Below are 19,132 nucleotides of genomic sequence, written 5' to 3'. Positions count from 1 at the left end.
AATTTTCCTAATAAAATAAGGTTTAGAATACCTTGGTGTCCTATGATAACTTACTGTAAATCCCTTCTAAAGTGGTAATCACTTTTAAGTGATAAATATGAAGGTTGTTTAGTTAAAATCCTCATAAGATTTGGTTAAGTTGCTCTTAATTGGGTTACCCCTAACTAGGCGATGATGATGGAATAGTACGGTTGTAGATATTATTCTACCTTGTCCTTCTATTCTTACTTTAATTTGAATTTAATGAATTTTTTGTAAGCTTGTTCATGAATATAGTCTGACATAAAGTATGAATTGCATTACCTTTATATGTTTGGTATGTGTTGATTAACATCATCTTAAGGATATATTAATATTCCAAAGTTCATGAAAGAAATTTTTTGATAATAATTCATGTTTTCTCATGTTGGTTTGAATCTTGATATACTAGTTGTGCATTTGGCTTTGTGAGATAAGACAAGAAAAAACATGGTATTAGTTAGTGAAGTGAAATGTTTAGCCTTAAAAAGTTGAGTCTGTTTAAAATGAAATATGTGGGTCTCTTGAAAATTATATGACTTTTACGATTTGGGAAGAATGATTGTAGGCTCACTCTTAAAAGATGAAAAAATGTGCAGCTAAGTATTCATGTGTGTGCCTATGATTTGTATCCCCCCCCCCCCAAGTGTTGCTTACTGTGAAGGTGAGTACTGTTTTAGAGTTGAATTTTTGAAAGATGACTTGCTATTTGTTGTGATGTACTTGCTGTGATCTACCATTTAGACTTCACTAGGAAGAAGACATGAGCATGCCTTGGTTTAAAAGTTGAGAATTTCTCATTTTCAGAGGGAATTGGCCTTGTACTTTACTTAAGTGTGAACTCATGATACATGTAAATGTGTTGAGGAGATGAACATTCCTTCATGGATACAACTAATAATGGTATGGTTGAGTATGACCTAAAGAAGGTTGTGTCACATGCAGGTTTACCCCGAGGCGTAACCGGCGTTGTCTTCCTTTTCAAGGATGAAGACTAGCCTCTTAGCCTAATGTCAATACATTCATAGGTTGAAAAATGTAAAAATATTTATAACTTTCACTATTGTTTCTTGAGGTTTACATAGAACTCTACATACACATAATATATATTCATATAGAGTATACATAGACCCTTCGTATAGGAAGGTTACATAGATTTCTACTTTAATTGCACATACATATACGTCAATTATAGAAATAGTCTCAACGATTGTTCATCTCATATAATCTAAATGAATATCACAATATGGGCATGAACCTTTACATCAATCCAACAAGACCATGTATACGTCATTCAAAAGTACATTACTCAATTAAAAAGGAAACGAATGAAAGAGTCGATAATGTAATAACAAAATTGGTAAGCTACATGATGGCATTGCCCTCGAATGTTGGGGACCTATCCCACTTGGATGAAAAGAAGAATCCAAGTCTTCAACAATGTCGCCTTCCAAACTCTTCAATGACCATAACCTAAAATGTTTGGGAAAAGGGAAGAAAATGGGTTTAGTACTCCACATGTACTAAGTATGGGAACTTATACGCATACACAAGTGAAACATGCTAAAAGGAACTTTTTGTCAAAACATGCCATTTTACCCCTTTAGGGACTTAATGCAAAGTAAAGTAAGTCATATCAATCAACCAAACATGCTTACTATCTCGACAAGTAATAATTATCCCAACATACTTGAAAACCATGATTTACTACAACCCTAACATCAACGAATAATATCACAAGAACGAATAAGATTTAAACATATCATAATAAGAAAGACAAATACTCACAAGTGCTTATAAAGTCAACAAGTGAAATGACCAAGAAAATCCCCATAACCCTACTCAATCAAGTATCCTCAACAAGAAAACATGACCAATGTGGAACTTTACATATCATGACATTTAAGTTTACATTTCATCATATTAACATTATAACCCAAGGCATATTCATAAATGAATCATTCAACATAGAGTATCAACAATGTGCCATGGTCATCATATATACATCATATATTATCATAACATAAACATATTTAAGAACCTCCTCATAAGACTCCCCTCAAGGCTAACTAGTGCAATGTTTTGGTAGAGTCCCATACCCCTACCTAGACTAAACTATACCCCTTAGGTTATCCAAGTTAGAGTTCAAGCCCTTAAATTCGTTTACCTTTTGGGAACATCTTGCCGAAACCGACATATACCAAATGATCAAGTGTGGAATCCGGTGTCATAAAACCCTACACAGAAAAAAGGCGGACTACTTGCAAAGGTTGTACCAAAACTTGAAACATAGCAACTAAGTGGATCCACTATCTAGTATTCCTATTGGGGCAACATAGTTCAAGAACTAGGAGATATAGTTGGGACCCTCTTTATTCCCCATGCATTAAAGTCTCCAATATCAAGAGTAATGTAGTGTTCCTACCATCTCTATGTGGGAAGGGACACTCCTCAATCTAGTTCACTCGGTGGTAAGCTAGAGTTCTTTTTGAAATGTCTTTAAGCCTTTAATTATCAATCATAGCTTAATTTAGGCCATAAGATCTACCCCTTGTATAATAATCATCATAAATAGCTCAATAAGAATATAAGTGAGATTAACACATTAGAATTTCATAGCATGTTAAGGCATTGATAGTTTCAACCATACTTATATCACATACACCCTAATCAACCTCATAACATAGTCAAGACATTTCAATTAAACTTCATACCACCCCATTATCCTATTATAAGGCATGCTCCAGTATAATATCATGACTTAACAATAATTAATCACAACTGGAAGTAAAGATAGAGATTCTAAGACTTATCGAGTCTTCCTTATACTCTATCATCAAGAACTTACCATCAACCGGTAAATCAACCCAACTTGCGGAGTAACACAATCACACAATGATAAACACTAAGATAACAAGGTCAATTGCATCTCTATAACACAACTCAACTCTAAATCATAGACAATTGCATCTCTATAACACAACTCAACTCTAAATCACAACTTGAGACAAGATACATAGGACAATTTCACATTATAATTCATAACCTAAATCACATCTCAAGAACTAGAATGATAGGCATATAATTTGTCTTAATTTAATCATAATAACACCATAGGATAGAATCAAATCAACAATTAACTCAATTAAATGATCACAATACAATTTATGTCAAGATCACTACTTAGGGTTAGGCAATGGAGGATCATATTCTTAAATTTAGACCAAACCATTAAAAATTAACATAAACAAGTTGAGTGACATGTTCATCTACTCAATATAACCCTAAGAAATCATTAACAACTGAATCCATAACTTCAATTTCGTAATTGAATGAAACTCATAAGTAAACTTAACTTTTGAAATCTATTTTTGAATGAACCTTATGAGGAAAGAGTATCAAAAGAGAATGGAACCTATACCATAACGTTTGTCAACAATTTTATGGTGAATTCGTCCCTTTCCTGCCCTAAACCCTAATCCTTCCTAGTCTTCAATTGTGAGTTCATTTAGAAAGAGAAATAAGAGAGAAGGAAGAGACTTTTTTTGAGAGTTGTATTGAGGTAAATGAGGGTTGAGGGTATTTATAGTGGGACTTAATCGACTTAATTATTCTCCCTTTGATCCCCAACTAACCCCTATACCACTTAATTAATTAAATACAACCAACTTAAATTAGGAAGAAAAATCAACCCACACAGATGACACCCTAATCGACGGGCCGTCTGTGACTCGACTGGCATCCCCCCCTCCATCCTGCGCTAGGTCGTCTTGGTTAAATACTATGCAGGTGAGGGATTTATCCAATTGTATAAGTGCGGGACGACAATGTCATCGATATCCCGTCGATCCATACATGGACTGTAGCTTGTACCTGTACACTCTGTCGATGAGTTCAGAGGTTGTGCTGGTTAAGGAACCTTCTCCACCAACCTATGTGTGGCAAGACGGTTGTATTGACGCCCCGTGATCTACACATGGGCATCTTCTATCCCATCGATGCACACTGCTAGGCAGTATTGCATAAAATTACAAGGGTCCTCCCCAAGGGCCTTTGTTTGTCCTTGGGTGTAATACTAGAACGTTTCAACCATTTAATAACTCAACCTATTAAATACCTTTCCACAAATTTTCTTAATTTCCGACTCCTAAAAGTTATTCAAATAGACTAAGGTACACTAACATCCCTTTGAACCAACTTCCCGGACGTTATGGACGTTCTTAGACGTTATGGTTCTTAAACCTCCTAAATGACCTATATTCATTAAAAATGGATTTAGAAACAATACATAGACCTGATGACACCTACTTTAGGCTTTAAAATCTTTCTTGTATTTTCAAGGTGTTAATTTTTTCCCCTAAGGAACATTCGGCCCCAAATGAGACTAGAATTCTTTTGAAGTAAAGAATAGACTCATGACTACCAGCCCAACCTATCAAGAATATCTAATCAACATAAATCAGGACATGTCAACAAGGAATATTTCAATACTAATATAATCACACATAAGACTCAACACTTCATCATGAGGCATTTCCTTATCAAAACACTTATGAGCTCAACATACATTACATGAGTGAATCAGCACAAAGTTCAACTTAACAACATGCTACTTATAATTTCATAAAGCCAACCATATAAAAATGCACAACAATACTCAAAACACGCAAAAAGCTAAATTTCATGTTTTTAAGAGAAATATTACAGTAACTTTTGTGTAGGTTTTTCAAAAATGCATAATCTGCAAAAAAAAAACACCCAAAAATCAAGAAATTTCTATTTCTAATCATTTTTATATTATAAAAAAGAGTGACTAACCTTAATTCTAAAAAAGATGTGGGTAACGAGACTTCATGTCATCCTCGACCTCCAATGTTGCACCCTTAACTAGATGATTTTTCCATAAGACCTTTACGGAAACCACTACTTTTTTCCTAAACTTCTTGAGCTGCCTATCAAGAATTTTAATTGAATCTTCCTCAAAAGAGAGGTTATCCTTTACAGCAATACACTTTTTCAATATAAAAACGTGGAAAGTCGGATGAACCGAAGCCAATTGACTAGGAAGTTTCAATTAATAGGCAACCTTACCAACCATTCGCAAGATTTTATAGGGTCCCACATAATGAGGAATGAATTTATATTTTCTTGCAAAATCTGACCACCACTTTCATTGGTGAAATTATCATATATACCTTACCAACCATTCGCAAGATTTTATAGGGACCCAAACAATAAGGAATGAACTTATATTTTCTTGCAAAATCTAACCACCACTTTCATTGGTGAAATTATCATATATACCTTATCACCTTCTTCAAACTCAAAATCCCTTCTCCTATTGTCGGCATAATACTTTTACCGACTATAGGCTTTTTGCAACAAGTTCCTTATGGTATAAACCTTTTCCAAAGTCTTATAAATGAACTTAGAACAAATAAGTTATGGCTCAACAACTTCAAACCATCAAATATGAGACCTACACCTCCTACCTTACAAGGCTTCATAAGGATCCATGGAAATAAATGAATGAAAACTATTATTGTAGGAAAACTCCACCAAAGGTAAATGTCTAGCACAACTACCTTCAAAGTCAATGATGCACTCCCTAAGAATATTTTCAAGGGTTTGTATAATACTCTCTACTTGGACATCCGTTTGGGGATGAAAAGCGGTGCTCGACTTCACCTTTGTGCCCAATCCTTTTTAGAATGACCTCTAAAATCTAGATGTGAATTGTGCACCCTGATTCGATATGATGAATAACGGAATGCCATGGATTCACACAATCTCATCTAGGAATATTCTTGCATAATCTTCCGTCGAATATGTATAAATAATGGGAATAAAGTGAACGCACTTAGTCAATCGATCCACAACCACCCATATGGTATCATATGACTTTTTGGGTCTGAGTTAAACCTACTACAAACTACATATTGATTTCTTCCCACTTCCAAGTAGTAATTTGGATCTCTTGTAATAAGCCACCCGGCTTTAGGTGTTATGCCTTAACTTGTTGGCAATTCGTACACTTAGCGACAAACTCCGCTATGTCCCTTTTTAGACCTTCCCACAAACATATATCCCTTAGGTAATGGTAATGTTTGGTCAACCCCGGATGAATTGTGTAACAACCATAAAAAGGATATGCTAATTAATGCTTAATGTGTCTAGAATGCCTACGATTAGACCAGATTCACACAGATTGATGCGCATAGAAACAGACCGTTGAACCCTTGCAACAGCTAAGACAACCAACTTGGGAAGTTAGTTGAGCTAGGAAATGTTTGGTCCATCCATGTAGGGCTCCCAAATATGAAGATTTACCCGATGAGTCTTTACTGGACTTAAAAGGGGGAATCTTAAGTTTGGAGGGTCTAGAGGTAAAGTGGTCTTTTTCAAGGCCAAGGGAAGTATCATAATTACCCTAAATATGTAATTAATTATTTTATTAATAATGTGGAGAGGCATTTGGAGGAGAGAGGACCAAAAATTGGCCTTTAAGTGAAGTCTTGCTCCACCCGGGTTCGAACCTAGGTGGAAGCAATGATTTAAATTGTTTTCATTTAAATTGGTAAATTAACTTAATTAATTAATATTTATTAACTGAATTAAAAAAAATAAAGATTGTATTTTTTTAAAGGGTTGAAATAATCCTAGTTTGACTAAGTCCTTATGTAAGCCTAAACTACCCTACACGTTTCACTCTCTCATATCAATACCTCACTTTCACTATCATTGTATCTTCTTTTTCATGTTTATGTCACGACCCAAAACAAACCGCGAGTGGCACCCGCACTTACCCTCCTATGTGAGCGAACCAACCAATCTAAACCCCAACATTTCAACCATAACAAACAGAACATAATGCGGAAGACTTAAAACTCATTAACAAAATCAATAACTAACTTCTAAAACTCAAAACTTATCATTATCCCCAAAATCTGGAAGTGATCATCACAAGAACATCTATCCTCAAATTACTAAATCTAAGAGTATCTAAGAAGCTAAAATAAGTAAAAGAGATGGTCCATGTCCGAACTTCAAGACATCAAGATGCGAAGGAAAGAATCCAGTCCGAGCTAGGAACAATAGCTCACCCTGCAATCTGATTGTGCTGAAGTCTGGCTAGAGTTGTGGTTGATTCGAAGTCGATGGCACGTTTGCTGCACTCCACAAATAATAAAGAAAGAAATATACATGTAAGGGTCAGTACAAGGCACAAGTACTGAGTAGGTATCATCGGCCAACTCAAAATAGAAAGCAATATATATCAGATAATAACATAAAATCAACCGTAACACTTAAAAGGTGACAACAACAAGTACCATAACCATTGGCCACAAAACCAAGCACATCTATGAGAACTCAAGCCTCCACACCATACTCATTTGGGAAATAGGTTCATTAAATTGAGTATATTAACATAATTAAAGATTCATTCTTTTTACTATCATGGTGTCGGAACGTGACACTTCAATCCTCCTTATACTATCCTAGTGTCGGAATGTGACACTCCGATCCTCTACTATCCTGGTGTCAGAACGTGACACCCGATCCATTAATACTATCCTGGTGTCGGAATGTTACACCAGATCCACTATTACTATCCTGGTGTCGGAACGTGACACCCGATCCACTATTACTATCCTGGTGTCGGAACGTGATACCCGATCCACTAACCTCATTCTTTTAGTTCATCAAGACTTCTTCATTACCAAGGCATCATCATTAACAAAGAGGTTTTAAGGTTTAAGATTCAACAGCCTCATCATGCTTATTTTATCATAATTATATATAATCACATCATGCAAGCACACAATTAAACATATAGAAGACTTTACAATACTACCCAATACATATAAGTCGCTATTAAGAGTTTACTACGAAATAGCATAAACCATAACCTACCTCCACCGAAGAATCGTGATCAAGCAATCTACTTTCCCAGAGCTGCGTTCTTCTCTTTCTCTCGCTCGTTCTCTCTTCCTCTTTCTGATTTTTTCCTTATTCAACTCTTTTTATTTTACCCTAATTACCATATAATTAAGTATAAAAGATAGTAAGATTAAACCACTATTTAATTCAAGGTTATCTCCTTTAACCCCTAAGTAATTGAATTATTAACATTCAACCACTAACTTTATAATTATAAGCAGGAATAGTCCAAAACACCCCTTAAAACATTTAACAAAAATCCGACCCAGTCAGGGTTACGCAGCCTGTGACGGTCCGTCGTTCCTGTGACAGTCTGTCCTGCTGAGTCATCACAGAGTTCAGAGACTCAAATTCATTAAAGAGTCTGTGACGGTCCGTCGTGCCTACGACGGTCCGTCCTACTCTTCCGTCGCGATGTTCATAGAGTTGATCTCAATACCCAAATTTTTCAGAATCTAAGTGTTTTGGAACGAGACCCCCTCGACGGTTCGTCGTGGGATCCGTCGACCCAGAAAGTTATTACCAGAAATAAACTCTACTGCTCAAAATGACTAACAGGTCATTACAGCTTATCTACAAATAAAAAATACTCAATCAGAAAAATTACTAATGTTCTTCTCATTTGAATAACTTACACGAAAATATAAGAAAAACAAGCTAATAAAAAACGTTAGGCAAAAGTGAGGATTATTTCATCGGTTTTGTTTTGTAGTATAGGGGATTTAGACGTGATTTTTAGAAAAGTTTTTGGGCATAATGTCAAGGTTTGAACTAAATAAAAGTTATGGGTTTTCATACTGTTGTTCCCTTTCCCAAGAGACTCTTAAGATTTAGTCAATTCTAATATGAAAAATGGGATTGTTTCCCCGTTGCATATCCCTGTCACTAGCTTCCATTGATTCGTAGGTTATGTTTTTTGGTAGATATTAGCTATGTAATGTGTCTTAGTGATGAATATGTTTATGAATATATGTTTGGAATTGTATGAATAACAACCTATGTTTTCTGAATATATGTGTATGTGTGTGCAAAGTTAGTCATGACTGTTACCTTCGGTATAAGGTTCAAAAATGATATGTTGTAGCTTTATTTTTACGTGCACATACTTATGTAAATCGTGATGTTCACATGAAGTGTAATGTGACTGATTTTAGTGAGAAACTCTTGGCTAAATGAATCCATGAAAATTCACCTAAGATGTTCTAAATGAACCATAAAGTACCTTAAAAACTAACGTGTAATGTTGATGGCAACGGTGCTGAAAAACTACAAAATTTCCAGTTGCATATAGATGAGTTTCGGTCAAGTTTAAGTGCTTTACATAGATATGAATAAATGAATTAAATAAGTGAGGTCACTGAGGATTGAACCTGTGACCTCACCTTGTTAAAAGTGATATAATAATTAGTTAAAAGAATGTGGTATGGGGGATTCGAACTGTGACCTTGATTGGAAAATGAAACTATGAAAATTTAAAAATAAGAGGAGTGGGATTCGAACCCACAACCTCTTGGTCATAATTAAGGATGTAAATGAAAATAATGGTTGAGCCGTGCGGGAATCGAACCCATGACCTCTATGCTGATTAAGGGAATTAACGGGAAGATAAAAGTGAGGTTGTGGGGATTCGATTCCATACCCTCATGGTCAACTCGAAAAAGTCAAGGAAAAAGAAAATAAAAGAAATAAGGATGTGGGGGATCGTCCCAAACCTCTCGATCCCATGGCAAATGAATAAGAAAAAAAGAAAAAATAAGGAAAAATGAAATGAAGGCTTTGGGCTCGATCTCGGTTCCCCAAGACGTAGGGGTTCCCTTGACCAAACTCCCTATTTATGCATAAGTCATACGTGAATAAATGTTCAAAGTAATTCTTCCCATATAGATCAAAATCAAGATCTTGGCATATATAGATTATGTATGTGTCTTGTAGCACATAATCATAGGAAGTTATTAATAACTTAATTGAACTATGAATGAAGCCTCATGGTTTGTATATATACCAATAAGTCTAGCATACGTTTAAAAGTAAGTGAATCTAAGATGTATGTAATAAAATGATGTAACCCTAGAAGGGTTAAAAATGAGTGTAAAACACATAAATGGTAAGTGTATTGGCATATCATGAAATGAACATTCACCTAATAAGGGCTGAGTAATTATTAAAAGAAAATGTGCTAAAGTTAATGAATGTGGTGACAACATGATAAGAGGCTAATGGAAAGATGAGAGCAATATCAAATGAGCCTAAATAAATGTTACCAAAATGTACTTAATGCTTAATACTAATGACGAGATGGAAATCATTTAATGATATATTATGTCCTTATGATAGAAGCCAACTTCCACGATATATGAGTTGAATATAATGGAACATTATACTGAGAACGGATAGGTTAGCTATGAGCGGTGATTCCTTCATTCGGGAAGGGCGGAGGTTCACGTAACTATCATGAGATGAGAATGTCCGGCATGCCGGGAATGAGTCTCCTTAAATCTCTTAGTCTTCGTATCTATACTGCCAATATAGGGATATAGCGGCGTTCGATCCCCATGTATACTAGCATATTTTGGGTCACTTTAGCCGGTAGTTCCACCTCTTTTCAGTGTGGGGGAGACACTGGATTTCATGATGCTCACATGATCTATGTCGGTTAAAGCTAAGGTTCCCTATGAATGAATGAGGCTATCTTCAAATAATGCACGTAATGATATGAATGATACCAATTTTTTTAGGATAGGATAATCAAAAGGTAAGGTAGACTTATGTAATGACACTAGGTCATTCATGATCATTGCACAACGAACCCGTTGAAAATATTAAACTACATCCTAGGTATAGTTGGTGTTTACACTAGCTTATGAATGTATGAAGTGAAGTACGTATGAATGAATGAAGCAGATTTTGTGTTTGATAAACAAGGCTCTGTAGTTGAGGTCTGATATTTTAACACCTCATTTTTTTGAAGTCTTGACGTCATGTCCATGATTCCAAATTCTCATGGCATATGAACGAATGATATGAAAGATTTTGTGTTATATGCAATATGTTATGATACTTATGATAATGCATTTTACTCTCATGGAATGACTTTCCTAATCAAATTTGGCAAGTCCACAGACTTTCCTAAGACAAATTTGTCAGGGAAACTAACTTTCCTAATCCAAATTTTGCAAGTTTACTGACTTAACTTTCCATAAATCATGTTTTTAGGAACGAGCAATTCTTACACATGAATGTCCTTGGTGTGTGCTAACATATACCAATACTTAGTACAAGTGTGTACTAATCACATACAACTCTATATTTTTAGGTGCAGACACAGAAGGACGTTAGAGCTTACAGTACGATGTTTCGACTATTCGGACGTGGAGCTTTCATCTTAATTTGGTAGGTCCTCATGATTTCGAGGATGCCTATTGTTTTTTTCTAGATTAGATGTAGGCTTTAGCTAGTGGAGAATGTTCCACTAGTGTTTCATTTAAGACTTTGTTTTGTTGCCATTTTTGAAAGAATACGTTTAATGCAATTATGTACTGCTTCTTTCTATTGATTATCTCCATATTAGATGGTTGATTTGTGAATTCCTATTATATTAAGTATAATATGTATTGCATTAAATAAGAAAACATAATTAAAAATTTTATGCTAAAATTAACCTACGTGATGTAAGTATGAGGCATTTTGGCTTGTGTGCAACCTCTGAGAGGTCAACGACGCTGATCTCGTCTAGGGTCTAGATTCCAGTCATGACAATATTAGTATCAGAGAACTAGGTTAAATTCCGAGAATAATGAGTTCACATCAACCACATTGACTAGTTTCTAAGTTATGGTAGTGAAGTGCACCATTATCCTGAATTAGAGATTACATGATGCATAAGACGATTTCCCTTCTTATGATGTTATCGTGACTTCTCTAGTGTCTGATTTCTTTTGTGTTAAGAGCGTATCTAACATCAATTCTTGAGTTTCAAAAAGATGAATACAATGAGAAATGTAGGTTGAAATATTGGAGGAGCAGCTGCTGGCCAAATAAAGTTCCTCCCCAAGCTCTAGGTGCTTGAATGTAGATGCATGTTAACCCAATTGCGTTGATAGATGGAGAAGTTAGGACATGTTAATCCAGCACTTTACAATCTTAGGCTATGATAGGCCAGGAGGAGCAACAAGGTGTTCCCAGGGAAAACCCACCGTCCAGTACCATGACTAACAGGAAAAAGGAACTTCACGAGGAAAAATCCTCCTGTTTACACTGGATCTAAGATTGATGAGGATCTCGATGAGGAAGGTAGGTCAGCTATGCTGCATGATAGCATGGAACTTTCCAGGCTTATGGTACATGTCCAGCAAGTGAAAAAAAAAGCAGGAAGAAGAACAACACCAGGGAAGGGAAAAGGTCAAGGCAAGCAAAGGAAAATTTTTCAAGGAAGATTAGAACGTAAATCACTATAAATTGATTCTACAACAAAGGGGAGTCAATTTTCATTCAAGGGTCACAATAATAAGGATTCCGAGCCCAGAGTTAAGAGAAACAATGTTGTTTGTGAAAAAGAAAGATGGAATCCTTAGAATGTGTATCGATTATCGGCAGCTCAACAAAGTTACTATCAACAATAAGTATACACTTCCCAAAATAGATTACTTTTTTGACCAATTCCAAGGGTCTAATTTTTTCTCGAACATTGATTGTTGATCAGGGTACCATTAGCTTAGGGTTAGGGATGAAGATATTCAAAAGATAGCAGTACCCGTTATGGTCATTACAAATTTCTAGTTATGTCGTCTTGTCTTACTAATGCAATTGCTGCATTTATGGATCACATGAACAGAGTCTTCCATGAATACCTTAACTCTTTCGTCATAGTATTCGTTGATGACATTCTCATCTACTCTAACACCAAGGAAGAGCATGAACATCATCTGAGACTAACCTTGCAGGTACTTAAACAACATGAGTTGTATGCCAAATTCAACAATTGTGAATTCTGTCTTAGATCAGTTACCTTGATGGATCATGTTGTGTCCGACAAAGGTACGGAGGTAGATCCCAATAAGACTGAGGCTATTTAGAACATTCCAAAACCTCTTACTCCCACAAATATTCGTAGCTTCTTTGGATTAGCTGGTTATTATCACAGGTTTGTGGAGGATTTTTATCCCATTGCTGCATCACGGACAACTTTAACTAAAAAAATTCCATGTTTGAATGGATGGAGACTTGTGAAAGAGTTTCCAAGAGCTCAAGGACAGACTCACATCAGCCTTAATGCTTACTTTGCCTAAGTGAGATGAGAATTACACTGCTTATTGTGATGCATCTAGATGTTTGTTTGGGTTGTGTTCATATGCATGGTGGTAAGGTGAAAACATATGCGTCCAGACTACTCAAGGTTCATAAAAAGTATTATCCCACTCATGACGTAGAGTTTGAAGCTGTGGTGCTTGTACTGAAATTGTTGAGGCACTACTTGTATGGAGTGCATGTGGATATTTTCACCGACCACAAAAGTCTATAGTATGTGTTCACACAGAGGGAGTCAAATCTACATAAATTGAGGTAGTTGGAGTTGTTGAAGGACTACAACATGAATTTCCACTAACATACATGTAAGGCTAATGTTATAGCTGATGTGTTAGGTCGGATGAGCATGGGAAGTATAGTCCACATTATGGATGAGAAGAATGAGTTTGTGAAAGATATAGACCGACTGGCTAGACTAGGTGTACAATTAGTTGACGCTACTAGTGGGGCGTTTTTGTCTATCCTAGTTCGAAATCATCCTTAGTAGTTGATGTCACAGAGGGTTAGCATCTTGATCTTGTGTTGATGGAGCTGAAGGAATCAATTTTGGTTAAGATGAATGTGTCTTTTGCTTTGGAAGATAACGGTATACTAAGGTACCAGGATAGGCTGTGTGTACAATATGTGGATGATTTGACGACCAGAATCATTACAGAGCCCTATGGCTTGAGATATTCCATATTCCAGGTTCCGGCAAGATGTATCATGATCTTAAGCAGATCTATTGGTGGGATGACATGAAGAAGGACATTGCAGAATATGTGGCAAACTGTCCTAATTGTCGATATGTTAAGGTAGAACATCTTAAGCCTGGTGGTCTTACTCATATTTTTAAGGTTTGGAGTTTGAAATGGGAGGCCATTAATATGGACTTCGTAGTTGGTCTTCCGAATATGAGACAACTTGATTCCATATGGGTTGTTGTGGACAAGATAAGTAAGTATGCCACAGAGCCGAGAATTATGTGAGACTTTACATTGATGACATTATGAGATGGAATGGGATTCCTTTGTCTATCATTTAAGATAGAGGATTTTAGTTCACTTCACATTTCTAGATATCCTTCCATAAGAGCATAGGGACACAGGTCAGGCAGAACACACTATTCAAACATTGGAGGATATGTTGAGGGCGTGTGTGATTGACTTCACGTGTAGCTGGGACGACCATCTGCCTTTGATAGAGTTCTCGTATAAGAATAGCGGTCACTCCAGCTTTGGGATTGAACCATTTATGAAGCCGTATGGTAGATGGTGTAGGTATCAAGTTGGGTGGTTCTAGGGTTGAAAGTCATCCATCTTGGGTACAAAGATCATTCATGCGGACATTGAGAAGATAAGCGTGATTAGGGACAGGTTCTTTACTTCCTACAGTCAGCAAAAGTCTTATGAAGACAACAGAAAATTGCCCTTAGAGTTTGATGTTGGTGACCATGTCTATTTGTAGATATAACCTACGAAGGGGGTGATGAGGTCAAGAAAGGGATGTTGAGTCTGATGTATGTTGGGACATTTGAGATCTTACAACTTGTGGGTTACGTGGATGATGAATTGGATTTCCTGCGTAACTAGCTTTTGTTCATCCAGTCTTTCATGTCTCTATGTTCAAGAAGTGCCTAGGTGATCCAGCATTGATTCTACCTTTTGATTGATTGGGGGTCGAGGAAGACTTGTTCTATGAGGAATTACATGTTGAGATTTTAGAACGACAGATCAAGTTGCTAAGGAACAAGGAGGTTGCCATAGTGAAGGTATTGTGGAGGAATCATCTTGTTGAGGGTGCTACGCGGGAGGTCGAAGCAGATATGAAATCCCGCTACCCTCATCTTTTTCAGCCCTTGAGGTTAGACTTCCTACTCTTATGTCTAAGTTTCCTTATCTCTCCATTAGTTGTTGCTATTGCTTGATTGTGTATAGTAAGTATGTTATGATCTGACGGCATTACGCTTGATAGTTAGTAGTGTAATTGGGGGACTATTGTTCGTAAGGGGGGTTAATGTAACAACCCTAAAAATGGATATGCTAAGTAATGCTTAATATGTCTAGAATGCCTACGATTAGGCCGTGTTCGCACAGATTGATGCGCGTAGAACCAGAATGTGGAACCCTTGCGACAGCCAAGCCAACTTACATGGGGATTTAGTTAAGCTAGGAATGGTTTGGTTCAGCCATGTAGGACTCCCGAATATGATGATTTACCCGGATGAGTCTTTACCTGACATAAAAGAGGGAAATCTTATGTTTGGAGGGTCTAGGGATAAAATGGCCTTTTTCCTTGATAAGGGTAGTACCGTAATTACCCTAAATATGCAAATAATTATCAAATTAGTAAAGTGGAGGGGAATTTTTCGGAGAAAGGGCTGAAAATTGGCCTTTGAGTGAAGTCTTCCTCCACACAAGTTCAAACCTAGGTGGAAGCAATCATTTAAATTGTTTTCATTTAAAATAATAAATTAACTTAATTATTGAATATTTATTAGCTGATTTAATAAAAAGGCAAATCAGATTTTTTTAAAGGGCTGAAAGAGTCGAAGTTTGGCTAAGTCCTAACCTATGCCTAAACTACCTTGCATGTTTCACTCATTACGTCAATACCTCACTTTCACGATCATTCCCTCTTCTTTTTACACATTTCTCTGCCAAGAAAAAAATACTAAAGCGGAAACATTACTAAATTGCTTCACAAATTACATGAAAATTTAAGAAAAACAAGCTAATAAAAACGTTAGGCAAAAGAGAGGATTATTCCGTCGATTTGATGTTCAAGATGAGGGTATTTGGACTTGTTTATTGGTAAAGGTTTTGGGAAGAAAGTCAAGGTTTGAACTACATAAAAAGATTTTTTTAAAAATTTTGTTCCCTTTCCCAAAAGACCGTCAATATTCAATCAATTCTAATCCAAAAAATAGGATTGTTTCCCCGTTGAATCTCTCTGTCACTAGTTGCCATTGATTCACAGGTTCGGTATGTTTTCTTGTAGAGATTGAGCATGTAATGTGGTTTCGTGATGAATATGTTCATGAATGTGTGTTTGAAATCATATGAATAACAACCTATGTTATCCGAAAATATGTGTATGTGTTGCAAAGTTAACCGTGACTATTACCTTCTGTTTGAGGTTCAAAAATGATATGTTGTCATTGTATTTTTCTTTGCGCAAACTTATGTAAATCTTGATGTTCACATTAAGTGTAATGTGGCTGATTTGAGTGAGAAACTCTTGGATAAATGAATCAATGAAAATGCACCTAAGATGTTCTAAATGAACCTTGAATTACTCTAATAACTAATGTGTAACGTTGATGGAAAATATGCTGGAAAACTACAAAACTTCCATCTACATATTGATGAATTTCGGTAAAGTTAAAGTGGTATAAAAATTTTATGAATACAAATTAAATAAGCGAGGTCACTCCGGATCGAACCCGTGACCTCACCATGTTAAAAGTCATGGAATAATGGAAGTTAAAAGAATGTATCAAAGGGGATTCGTACTATGACCTTGACTGGAAAATGAATCTGTGAAAATAAAAAATGATAGTTGTGGAATTCGAACCCACAACCTCTTTGTCAGACTTAACGAATTAAAAGAAAATTAAGGTTGAGGCGTGTAGGAATCGAATTCACGACCTCTAGGCTAATTAAGGGAATTAAAGAGAAAAATAAAGTGAGACTGTGGGGATTCGATTCCATACCCTCACGGTCAACTCGGAAAATTCAAGGAAAAAGAAATGAGTGTGTAGGGGATCGGTCCCATAACTCTCAGTACCAAGACAAATGAATATAAAAGAAAGAGCAATAAGGAAAAATGAAATGAAGGCGTTGAGCCGCTCAATTTGGGTCCCCAAGCCGTATGGATCAAAATAGAATAAATAAAAAAAGGTAAGTGTTATCCAAGGGATTCGAAACCGGATTCCCTTTCCCAAACTCCGTATCGATACTTAAGTCATACGTCAATAAATCGAGATCTTGGCATACATAGAAGATGCATAAGTCTTGTACCACATAATCTTAGGAAGTTATGAATAACTAAATCAAACTATGAATGAAGCCTCATGGATTTTAGGTATAGACCAATAAGTCTAGCATACGTTTTAAAGTAACTGAACCTAAGATGAATGAAATGAAATGATGCAACCGTAGAAGGGTTTAGTACGAGTGTAAGACATACTAACTAGCAAAGTGCGTTGGCATATAATAAAATGAACATATACGTAATAAGGGGTGAGTAATTATTAAGAGTAAATGTGCTAAAGTTAATTATTGTGGTGACAACATTATATGAGGCTAATGTAAAAGATGAGATCAATCTCAAATGAACCTAAATAAATGTTAACAAATCATACTCACCAAGGCGAGTGTAAAGCTAATGAAGAGAGCAGTCTCTATTAACGCTCTAATGAATATATTGAAGTTCATGCATATTCAATACTAATGATAAGATGATAAATCATATAATGAGTTATGATTTCCTCATTCTAGAAGCCAACTTCCATGATGTATGAGTTGAATGTAATGGAACTTTATTCTGAGCACCGATAGTCTAGCTATGAGCAGTGCTGCCTCCTTCAATAAAGGTGGAGGTTCACAGAACTCTCATGAGATGAGACAGGTTGGCATGTCGGGTATGGGTCTCTTTATATCTCCTAGTTTTTGAACCTCTACTACAAATATAGGGATCTGGCGGGGTTCAATTCCCATGTAATCTATCAGGTGTTGGGTTACTTCGGCCAGTAATTCCAACTTTTTTTTGTGTGGGGGAGACATAGGATTTCATAATGTTTACAAGATCTTTGTCGATTAAAGTTAAAGTTCCCCATGAATGAATGAGGTAAACCTCAAATGATGTGCATAATGAAATGAATGATGCCAAAGGTGTTAGGATAGGATAATCAAGATGTGAGCTGGACTTAAGTAATGACACTATCTTATTCTTGATCATTGCACAGCGAACCCGTTGAAAATGTTATACATCGTAGGTATAGCTGGTGTTTACACTAGCTTATGAATGTAAGAAGTGAAGTACATATGAATGAATTAAGCAGACTTTGTTTTTGCAAAAGAAGGCTCTCTAGTTGAGGTCCCATATGTTGAGCCCTCATTTTTGGGAAGTCTTGATGTCATGTCCATGATTCCAAAACTCATGGACGATATAAATATGTTATGTGCTATATGAAAGACGTTATGTACTATGTGCAATATAATACATATGATGATGCCATTTACTCTCATGGAATGACTTGCCTAATCAAATTTGGCAAGTCTACAGAATTTTCTAATCAAAATTTGGCAGGTCTACTAACTTTCCTAATCTAAATTTTGCAAGTCTACAAACTTGAGTTCCCATAAATCATGTTGTTAGGAAATAGCTATTCGTACTCATGCATGTCCTTGGTTTGTGTTTTCATATACCCATACTTGGTACAAGTGTGTACTAATCCCATACAACTCTATATTTTCAGGTGCAAGCACAGGTAGTAGACATTAAAACTTACAACACGACGTTGCAGCTATCCGGACGTGTAGCTTTTATCTTGATTTGGTACAGCCAAATGCTTTTGAGGATGCCTACTGTTATTTTCTAGCTTCGATGTAGGGTATAGAAAGTGGAGCATGTTCAACTAGTGTTTCATTTCCCCTTCATTTCAGACATTGTATTGGTGTCGTTTTTGCAAGAGTACATTTAACGAAATTATGAACTGCTTCTTTAATTTGATTATATCTATATTAGATAGTTGATTTGTGAACACCTATGATGTTAAGTATAATATCTTTCGCATGAAATAAGAAAACAAAAAATTCGAATTATCTGCTAAAAATAACCCAAATGAAATATGTATGACGCATGTAGGCTTGTCAGCGACCTTTGA

Source organism: Solanum lycopersicum, chromosome 9 (genome assembly GCF_036512215.1).
Source record: "Solanum lycopersicum chromosome 9, SLM_r2.1".
NCBI lineage: Eukaryota > Viridiplantae > Streptophyta > Magnoliopsida > Solanales > Solanaceae > Solanum > Solanum lycopersicum.
This window is presented reverse-complemented; position numbering follows the sequence as displayed.